We start from the raw sequence: 10,004 nt of genomic DNA on the forward strand, positions 1-10,004 counted from the left end.
AGGAACATCCTTTCCTTCATTTTCTGCCACAAATCTATATTCTCTTCATTACTTGAATTGCAGCTGAGATGCTGAATCATTGTGGAACCTTCTCTGATCTCTCAGATTCCACCTACTCACCAGGTGTTCGTCAAGTACTTTCTGAGGTGCTGGTGGTTAAGGAATTGAGACGGCCAAGACCTGGTCTTCTTTCTAGAGGACCTCACACCCTGATTAATAAAGTATTCTTTGCTTTGCTTGAGCATAGCATCACTTGCACCTCTATTTAACACACACCTTATTTACCTTGCATTCATCTGTCATCACACTTGTCTACATCGCTATCTTGTAAGCATCTGGAAGGATGGTAGAATGACTTCAATTCTGTCCCAAGAATGTGGTACAAGTATAACATGTTTCTTGAGTGGGTGAGAGAAGAAAAAAGAGGAGATGGCTGCAAAGAAATCAAATTCTGCTTCCTTCGGTGTTTTCTCTGTAGCCTTAGGGTTGGGTCTGGGGGTGACATGAAAGTTCTGCACTTCCTTGACCTCTAGAAACACTTCCAACTGCCTAAACGTGGTCTGTAAGATCAAGAAGAACATATACTACCAGAGTGATAGAGGGAAAATACTTCAGGGCAAGAACTAGTCCCCCTCTCCCTTATCCACAGTTTATGAGTTCAAGTCCTACCTACACCACTACGAGTAAACTTTGAGAATTTGGGAAGTTGTGCCCTGCAGTAGTTAAACATGCAGATTCAGGGGCCATATCCTGGTTCTGTGACTTACTAGTCATTTAACCTATGTGACCTTGTACAAGTTATATAATCTCTCTAGGTTTCACTTTCTTTATATGTAAAATGGGGATACTTATGAATATGATAGTACTCACCTCCCAGGATTATTGAGGTTTAATTGAGCTAATACATAGAAAACACTTAGAATAGTGGCTGGCACATACTAAGTACTAAATTAGTATTATCACCATCCTCTGCCATATACTATATGAGCTAGATAATATATAGCGCAACAAGATTTAGCTGTTATCACTTGCTTGTTCTAATTGAAAAGTAAATTCAACACAGATGTAGACCAAAGCCTATGCACAGAGGCATATGAAGAATTGATGGGAAGTTAAGAGGGTATTTGTAAAGGTACCTAACCCATTAGAGGGCACCCACACCTTTCCCCACTTAATTCACATGCTCCCATTGGAGTCAGAGCCCTGAACCCAAGAGGGCCTGAGTGGCTCAGGGTGGTGAGGCTGAGTGATGTGTTCGCATTCTTGTTATTGGAAAAGATGACTTCTCATTTCTTTGCGATATAATGTAAATTATAAATGATTAATTTTGTCAGTGATGCATAATGACTTTGCAACATGAAGTCTGTCATTGTATAATGACAATAAGGCAAAGAGATTTTATTGGTCTCTAATTTCTGGAAGAAGATTCTGGAAGCAAAAGGGAGCATAATGGCTTCCTGCCTCACTTCTCAAGAAAGAACTGACAAGCAACTTATGGGACTGGGGCAGCTGTGGCAAGTGAGTGCATGTGTAAATGTGTGAGGAGGCGGGGCGGAATTAACAGAGGTGCTAACAATAAGCCCACGACTAATGGTCAGAGTCTTCTCTCCCAGCAAAATTTCCTGGGAAAATATCTGTTCCCAATCTGGGGACTTGGCAGAGATGAGCAATTAGATAATTCTTATTGGTGATGGCTGTAGGGAGTGTGAACGTGTCTGAGAAGGGAGGAGTGAAGGCTGTTCTGAAGACACTTGATTTTTGTCATGTCCTTAGAAGGGTGGGAACAGTCATCACTCTCTACCCCCTCCCAACTTCTTGCTTTCCTGGAACCTTGATAACATTCGTGTAAACCAATGTCTCACATGTCACTGTGCACATGAATCCCCAGGAGATCATGTTAAAATGTAGATTCTAATTCAGTAGGTTCCGATTGGGTTCTGAGATTCTGCATTTCCAAATGTTTCCAGGTGATGTTCATGCCACTGATGCTGGGAATATACTTTGAAGGTCTTTGAAAGGTCAAAGACCTTTTATCTAACAGCATCATCATCACCAGGGAACTTTTAAGAAACGCAAATTCTTGGGTGCCACTTCAGAATCAGAAACTTTTTAAACAAACTCTCCAGGAGATGCTGGTGCCTGCTCAAGTTGGAGAATCACTGTTATAGACTCTACATGAACTATTATCATTGGAAAGACCTCATTTAGTATTTTAGCAAAACCTCATTTAGTATTCAACTAGCATAAAACCATAGGGTGAGGATACCTGACTGAGAGGCTACTGAGGCAAGTGCTCTTCCAGGTGGGCCCTGGAGACAGTCTATTGCCCAGGGGGTGACTGGCAGAGGGTGCTGGCATCCACACCCTTCTTGGAACCTTCCATAGAAACTCATTCTGATGATGGGGACTTCCTGTAATACTAGCTCCTGTCATCATCCATGAAGGGAAGGCTTGTGGTGTGCATTTTATGAATGGGGAAGAGGAGAGAAGGATTCCTTGAGATTGGTAGAATGAAAATGGGTGCAGAGAAAGGTGAGGGTGAGGTCTATGGCCTTGCTGCTAACAATACGACGTACACAAACATACTTGTATGTGCGCTGGTGAACAGAACTGACTTCTACATTGACATGGAGACAAATTAAGTTTTCAAGGCCTGGATGGCGTCCTCTCACCTAGAGGACAGAGATAAAGGACAGGGGAAGCTTTTTCACAAAATTCATCAGCTATCTTTATGTTCAGTTAATTGATTAGGAAATCTAAATAAACCCTAAAGCCTTCTTCATCTTGGAAGGGACCTTTGATGTCTCTGAGCACTAAGACCAGGGAGATGGGCAGTGCTGTGCTGGGAACATCTTCCATGGATGGCTAAGCAGCACTCTGTTAATCGTGGCTATTAAACTGCTTTCTTAGGAGTTGTTTTGATTCATGTGGAATAGATTAGGAGTCTGTTTGACTCCTCCAGGGTTTCCTGTGGAGCATAGTTATAGATGCAATGGAATAGGAATTCAGGTCAACAATTAATGAGATGTCTGGAGAACATGGCCCAGCAAGAGGGAGGGTAGAGGAAGAGTGGGGAGAGAGAGTGTGTAGGGGGAGGAGACAAGATAAATCAGAGACGGTTAGGGAGTTAAGGATACCAGCAGGTTGAGGGGGCAAAGAAATGAAGATGTTTGTGAGGAGGTGAATGGAAAGAGAGAGGAGGGATGGGCAGTGAAGTAGCCAGAGAATCAAGCAAGAGGTGAGCAGCATTCACTATGTCCCTACCATGTGCCTGACACTTTTTTAAAGATGAAGAGAGAAAGGTGTTCAATAAACAAGAGAATGATATTGAGTATCTACGGAGAGGTTCAGTCTCAGATTTTGATGCTCCTCTCAAATCTATCTAGAGACAGTGGGAAGATAGATAATGGGCTTTGTGTCAAATAGGCTTGGGTTGGATTCCTGATCCCACCCTTTTTGAAGTGCATGACTTTTAGCAAGTCATTTAACATCTCTGAGTCTGTTTCCTCATCTGTAAAATGAAAGTTAACCACATAAAGTGGTATATCTTAGACTGTTTGGGCTGCTGTAATGAAATATTGTAGACTGGGTAACTTGTAAACAACAGAAATTTATTTCTTATTGTTCTGGAGGCCGGGAAGGACAAGATCATGGTATATTTAGCGTCTAGCGAAAGCCTATTTTTTGGTTCATAGATAGCTGTCTTTTCACTGACCTCACATGTCAGAAGGAGTGAAGGACCCATCTGGGGCCCTTTTTACAAGGGCACTAATCCCATTCATGGGGGCTCCACTCTCATGACCTAACCATCTCCCAAAAGGCTTCTCCTCCAAACACCATCACTTTGGGATTAGGTTTCAACATATGAATTTTGACGTGACACAAATATTTAGTCCACAGTAGTGTATAACACTTATATAATAAACTATTGTCTAACATAGTAGATACTCGATAAATTATTATCATAATTAGGAATCTGGGAGCTTAGTTTTTTCTCAAGGGCTCATAGCTAGTTAGTAGCAGAATTGAAATTTAAACCCAGGTTTGTCTGATCTTCACTGCCACCAAAGAAATATACATATCTGTCCTTCTGTGGGAGAAGACAAGGTCTGCTTTCTAGGGGGTGACCCTCAGCCCAAGAAGATAGTCCTTATAAGTTGGTGCTGGGGTTCAGGGAAGAACCAAATGAGCTTCAACCAACTTCAATTCAGTCATGGTAGGATTTTAAAATTAAACACAGATTTGAAGGTGCTATTTCCACAAGCTGCTTTTTCCAGGACATACCTTTGATTATACCCACCCCCTCCCAGGCATGTTAGGGTACACTCATTGCTTAGTTAATAAATACCAGGGCTTGCTAATATGGTCAATACTATTTTAGGCCCCCAAGGAGCATATTGTCTACCTCGTTGGAGAACTATGACAGTCTTGGTAGTGTGTTGCTCAAATCACCCTTCAAGTTCTAGAACCTGCTGTAAACATCTGCTTTTGGAATCTATGAGAGAGTTCACAAGACAGCCAAATTCTTTCCTAGGCTGCTTCCAGCAAATGGCGGAGCATTGCAGGAGTGCTAGAGCTGGGCCATTCTTGCCCAGTGTGGGACTTCTTTGGGGGGGAGGCTCTAGGGCTCTGCAAGGGCTGGACAAGACTTTCTCAGAGCTGTACTCCAGTCCGAGCCTCTTCCTACCCAATCTTCCTTCCTTCTCTCTCTCCTTTCTTAGGGATCAGACCTATATCACGCCTAAAGATTCTCCTGTCTACTCTTCTCCCTCTCCCCTTACCTTTCACAGGAGTTTCTTCCAAGAAATCTTTTGCACTTCTTTCTTGATGCCTGCTTCTTAGAGGACCTCAACTGACAAAAGAACCAAGATCTATTGTTCATTTTTAAAACGTTAAATGATAGTATAAATCAACTGAACGGAAGTCACAAGCTCCTTCTAAATATCTCTTGAATATGCCCACTTTTCTCTAACTCCACAATCACCACCTTTGTTCAAGCTGCCATCACTGTCAGCCAGGATCATTGCAGGACACAAATGGCACACTCAAACTGGGTAATTTGTTGAGAGTTTAACAAAGTAACAATAGACAAAGTTGCAATCCCAAGATGCAACCTCAGTCTAGTGGAACAAGAGATACAGCCTGCCAGTGTCAACTGTGGTGAGGGATGAATACCCCAACCCCACTTTCCTCCCTCCTTCCTATGTCCTGCTGGTGCTCCTCCTTGGCCAAATTCAAATGGAAACCAGAGAGGGCAAGGGTATGTTAATGAAATCCAAGTCTGCTTTCTGGGGAACAGAGCAGGATCAAGGATGAATCAGGAGAGACAGAAAGAAGATATCTGACACAATTGTATCTTATCCAAAGCTTTTCAAAATCTTGTTTTATCCCACTGACCCCTTTTAATATTTTTCCTAATTTAAACCAGTGACATTTTAAAAACAGTGCTAACCCTCTCAGCTACCTAAATCCATTCAATGGCTTCCCACACACTTAGTATCAAGGATCTGGCTTTCACTAATGTCCTCATTCAAACCTCGCCTTATTTTGAGATAAGTTGGTGCTGGGGTTCACTCTGCTCCCTGAAAGGCTCTCTTACTTCCTGCCCCCACCACCCTTAACCTGGCAGAATCTTAAAAGTTTATATAGAGGTCTTAGCTGGGTTCAGTTATGTATATCATACAGATGGTCTCAATAACACCTTTCTTAAGGCTGTGTCTTTGAAAATAGCTTCCGTTGTGGGAATGGTGGGCAGAGTGTTCATTCTAAAGATAGGGGAGGAGGTAAGGAGCCTTTGATAACCAAGGTCCAGCTTGAGGGTCAACTAGAAGTTTTATTCTCTTGATTACCTCCTCCAACAGTTTTTCTGAATAGAATTACTCACCTGCACAACTAGTGCACCTATTTGTATTTCACATTAAGAAATAGGTCCACAGGTAAGAAATTAGTTGACCATTGACTGACCATCTGATGTCCTCTATTGGGACAACACCCGATTCTTTCACTTGTTTATGCTGCCCTCCCCATAGACACACCTTCTCCCAGATGCATCTGCATGGGATTGCTGAAAAGATTAAGTAAATTAACTCATGCAAAGAGCTTAGAACAGTGCCTGGACAATAGTAAATGTGTAATCATTGTTAACTCTTGTTAACATGTCATCCTCTTCCTCGTTCAACTGCTAAGTTCTTGTATGGAATATTATCCCCACTGAGTGAATCCTCCCCCACAATATTGCACATCATATTGATGTAATTTTATATAACTATCTCTTCAAGATTTATGGCCTCCTGGACACTGTCCAAAGCTTACACTTTCTGATTGTATTGGCTCCAGGAACCTTACAGAGTTTATGTCAATAGTTCTGAAGTAAGAATAAGAACATGAGTCCAACCCCTTTTAGAGAGGAAGCAGGTCCCACAGAAAGGGGACCTGACCTGTCCTCATAGCAGGAAATCCTACATGTTCACCCACTCCTTATTCCTCATTTTGGCTTTGAACTCTAGCCCTGCATTCTCTGTCCATTTGGGGATCTCTTGCTCTCTGGGACATAGATTCCAGGAGGGGTAGGATTCAAAGTGCCCAGAAGGGACATAGTACCACCAGCATTTCTCCCTTCCTACCCTGCAGTCATACACTGCAGCCTCCTCCTTGGAGGTATTTTATTGTAAATCATGAAGGGGAGACAACACGTCACACATATATCTACCCACTCCCCTCTCCTCTCCCCTTCTCTTATCCCTTCCTCCCACGTCCTCTCCCCTCTCCCTTCTTTCCCTGCTCCCACTATCTGCACAAACTGAATTACTTTCCCAGGTCAATGAACCCTTGAGATGCCTTCACTTCAGCAGAATCCCTGGAGCTTCTTGAATCAGATATCTCTGGGCACCACATCCTATTCTGTTGGCCTCTCCACTCCTCCAGCCTCAGCTGTGGTAATCAGTTCCACACAGGCTTAGAACAGCTTCATGCACATGCTCTCTGCCAGCATCCACCTTCACCTGCATTGCACACCTTGGATTCCTGCTCTGGGACTTTTCTCATGCTGAGTATGCTGAGGTCCCCTGCAGGGACCCACTGGACACTCTCACAGGTACAACTGGCTGTTTAAGGGGAGTTTGCGCATTCGCCCAGTGGGATAGGATTCAAAGTCCTCCTTTTGTCATCTACTGTACAGGTCTGAGGTGCACTGTGTGAGGCCTTGGTAGAAAGGGCACTTGTAGCAGCATGTGTTGCTCCCTTCTTCTTCAATTTACTCCACTGGTCCCTCTCTCTTGCTCTCTCAGATCACTGCTCATGTCAACTACTTGTTCACAAATCCTCTCTCAGTCTACTTTTGGGGAATCCAAACGAAGACACCATTGTCCCCTGGAGCTACAATATCCGTTCCTGCCCATCAGCCTTTTCCATGGAATCCTTCATGAGCTCTTTTCTACTTTTCAAAGTCCCAACTACCCTTCAAGGATCATCTGAAATTCCATTCACCTGATCGCATCAACCCAAATGAATCTCTTCTCTTCCTGGGTAGCATAGCCCTTTCTAAGTACCTACAGAAGTTCTCTGCTCTTATTGTCTCCTCAACAATAACAATGAATAATAATAGCTAACAGTTATTGATGCATACAATTGTTACTTGCCATTTTAAACCTTAAAGAGATTGTAAATGGCTCGAGGCCAGGGCCTGTGTCTAAGTCTGTACAGAGCCTAGCATAAGGTGTAGCCTGAATTCTGTGATTCTCCCAAACTCTTTCAATAGAAAACAGCTTTCCCCTGGGCACTGGAGCCAGATGGGGAGGCCCCATTTTCCTCTCTCTGCTGTGCTTAGTTTCTCAATTATAGGTAAGACCCGAGCTCCTTGCAGCCTTCCCAAAATCCTATTAAGAAAAGTGAAGTGTTGCCCAACCCAATGTATGAGATTTCAAATTATACTAGACCTCCAAGGCTCAGCTCCAACATCACCTCTTCCATAAAGTCTCTCCATCCATCCAGAAAGAACTCTATGTTCTTAACTTCTATAGCCCTTTATCTGTACCCTTTTAATGAAGCTGCTCATTTTCAAACAGATGTTGCAATGAGTTACATTAGGTAGTTAGGTGGATATGAGTGGCTGAGGAATAAAGGCCTCACCCAGAGACCTTCCTTAAGACCTCCATGGAATCCCCAATTTATAGTTATAAATTACTCCTACATCTTGAGGCACAAAGGAGTGAAAAGTCATAAAATAACAGTTGGTTTTGTCTGGCCACAAGCACTCACACAGTTAGTACTACCCTGACTTCTCTATAACCTTAGTCTTGTTATACTTTCATTATAATATCATGCATATACCTGGAAATTCATGAATCTAATTATAACAGACTGAATTCTGGGTAACCACATGCACAGTAGGCAAAGGGTTATATAACCACCAAATATGAACCAAAATGATCTCATAGGCCAATTATCTAGCACTTCCATAACCTCCCATCATGGCCCTAATATAATACAGACTTCCCCACTCCCAGGAGGATGCAGCCTTCTTTGGTATAGCCCATTTCTCTCTTGAAACATAGTTTAATAAATCTTACTTTTTCTAAATTCCACTGATCTGTAATTCCTTACTGCATCGGAAAGAACCAAGGACCCCCTCAGTGCTACCGAGGCAACGAAGGAGTTTAGATTGCCTCAACAAAAACAGTTACATCCATAGTCCATAACTTGTCTCTTAACAATGAGTAAGTTAATCATTTACCAAGCCCCAAGGCCTACCACTTAGTAGCTGCTTAATACATTTTGAATAAATGAAAAACCAAAGGAATGAAGAGAGGCTGAGAGTCTATAGGCAGAATATTATCAGGTCTTCTGATAATCCTGAGAAATCCAGGGAGACTGCAGTTGCATACTTACAAAGATTATGGTAGAGTCTACTACTTACCTCCCAAAATCTATTTTTCTCTCTTACATAAAATGCATAGTTGGGCACATATGTCCTTTGGAACACAGTTCTCACCCTTACGTGCATCTTATGACTAAGTGCTGATGTCCGTGAGCAAAAGTGATATGAACAAGTTACAAATAAGGTCCTTAAAAAGAATAGCCCCATGTTGCCTGAGAGGGCAGGAGCTGGGGCAGCCATCTTGGGCTATGAGATGGGAAATGCATGAAGAGGCTGGCAGAGCAAGAAGATAAAAGGCTTCTGATTTCCTAATGATTATAGAGCCACTCTGCAAGTACTAGACCCCTCACTGAGATGTCTGTGTAAGAGAAAAAATAAACTTTATGTTTTTTAAGCCATTATTATTTGATCTTTCAGTTAAAGCAGCTGGATTTGTATTTTAACTAAAACCAGAACCACTTTGTAAGTCAGATTAGTTCTAAAGAAGTGCGAAGAAGGTATATGCCAGAGTTAGGCTGGACCATAACCATGAGTTTCTGATGACAAGCCTGATACAGGCACTGAGTCCACAGGGGCCAGGAAAAGATGCTAAATCCAAGCCAGATCTAAGAGTCAGGGACTGGAATGGGGGAAAGAGTGGTAAGCAAGCAGAATTTGGGATTATTTTCATGACTACAAGTAAGCTATATTGTATATGTAGTAGATGGGGTATTCTACTGGATTAAAGATATAGAGGGGCAATTTGGACCTGTTGTGTACCTCTGTGCCCTTCTTCATAATATATCCTATCCTGCCCCTGCCTGTTTCTTTGTTAACATCATTTATCCTAAAAGACTCAGCTTGTGTGTTACATTCTCCAGGAAGCTCTTCATGACACCATAAGCTGTCCGGTCACCTTTCTATGAGCTTTCCCAGAACATGTTATAAGATTACAATTATTGAAACAGTTTATGACTGAGTTTTATGGGTTTCGCCAAGAGCAGTGATCCTTGTCTTCATCCCCTCAGTGTTTCTCATGATTCTCAACACATGGTGGGAGCCAGTAAACCCAGATGGAAGAAGGGATGATTGGACACTGTAGAAGCCCAGTGCATGGGCCTAAGACATCCCAGGGGATGGGTGGCAAATA

This window comes from Pteropus vampyrus, unplaced genomic scaffold (genome assembly GCF_000151845.1).
Source record: "Pteropus vampyrus isolate Shadow unplaced genomic scaffold, Pvam_2.0 Scaffold18, whole genome shotgun sequence".
Classification (NCBI taxonomy): Eukaryota; Metazoa; Chordata; class Mammalia; order Chiroptera; family Pteropodidae; genus Pteropus; species Pteropus vampyrus.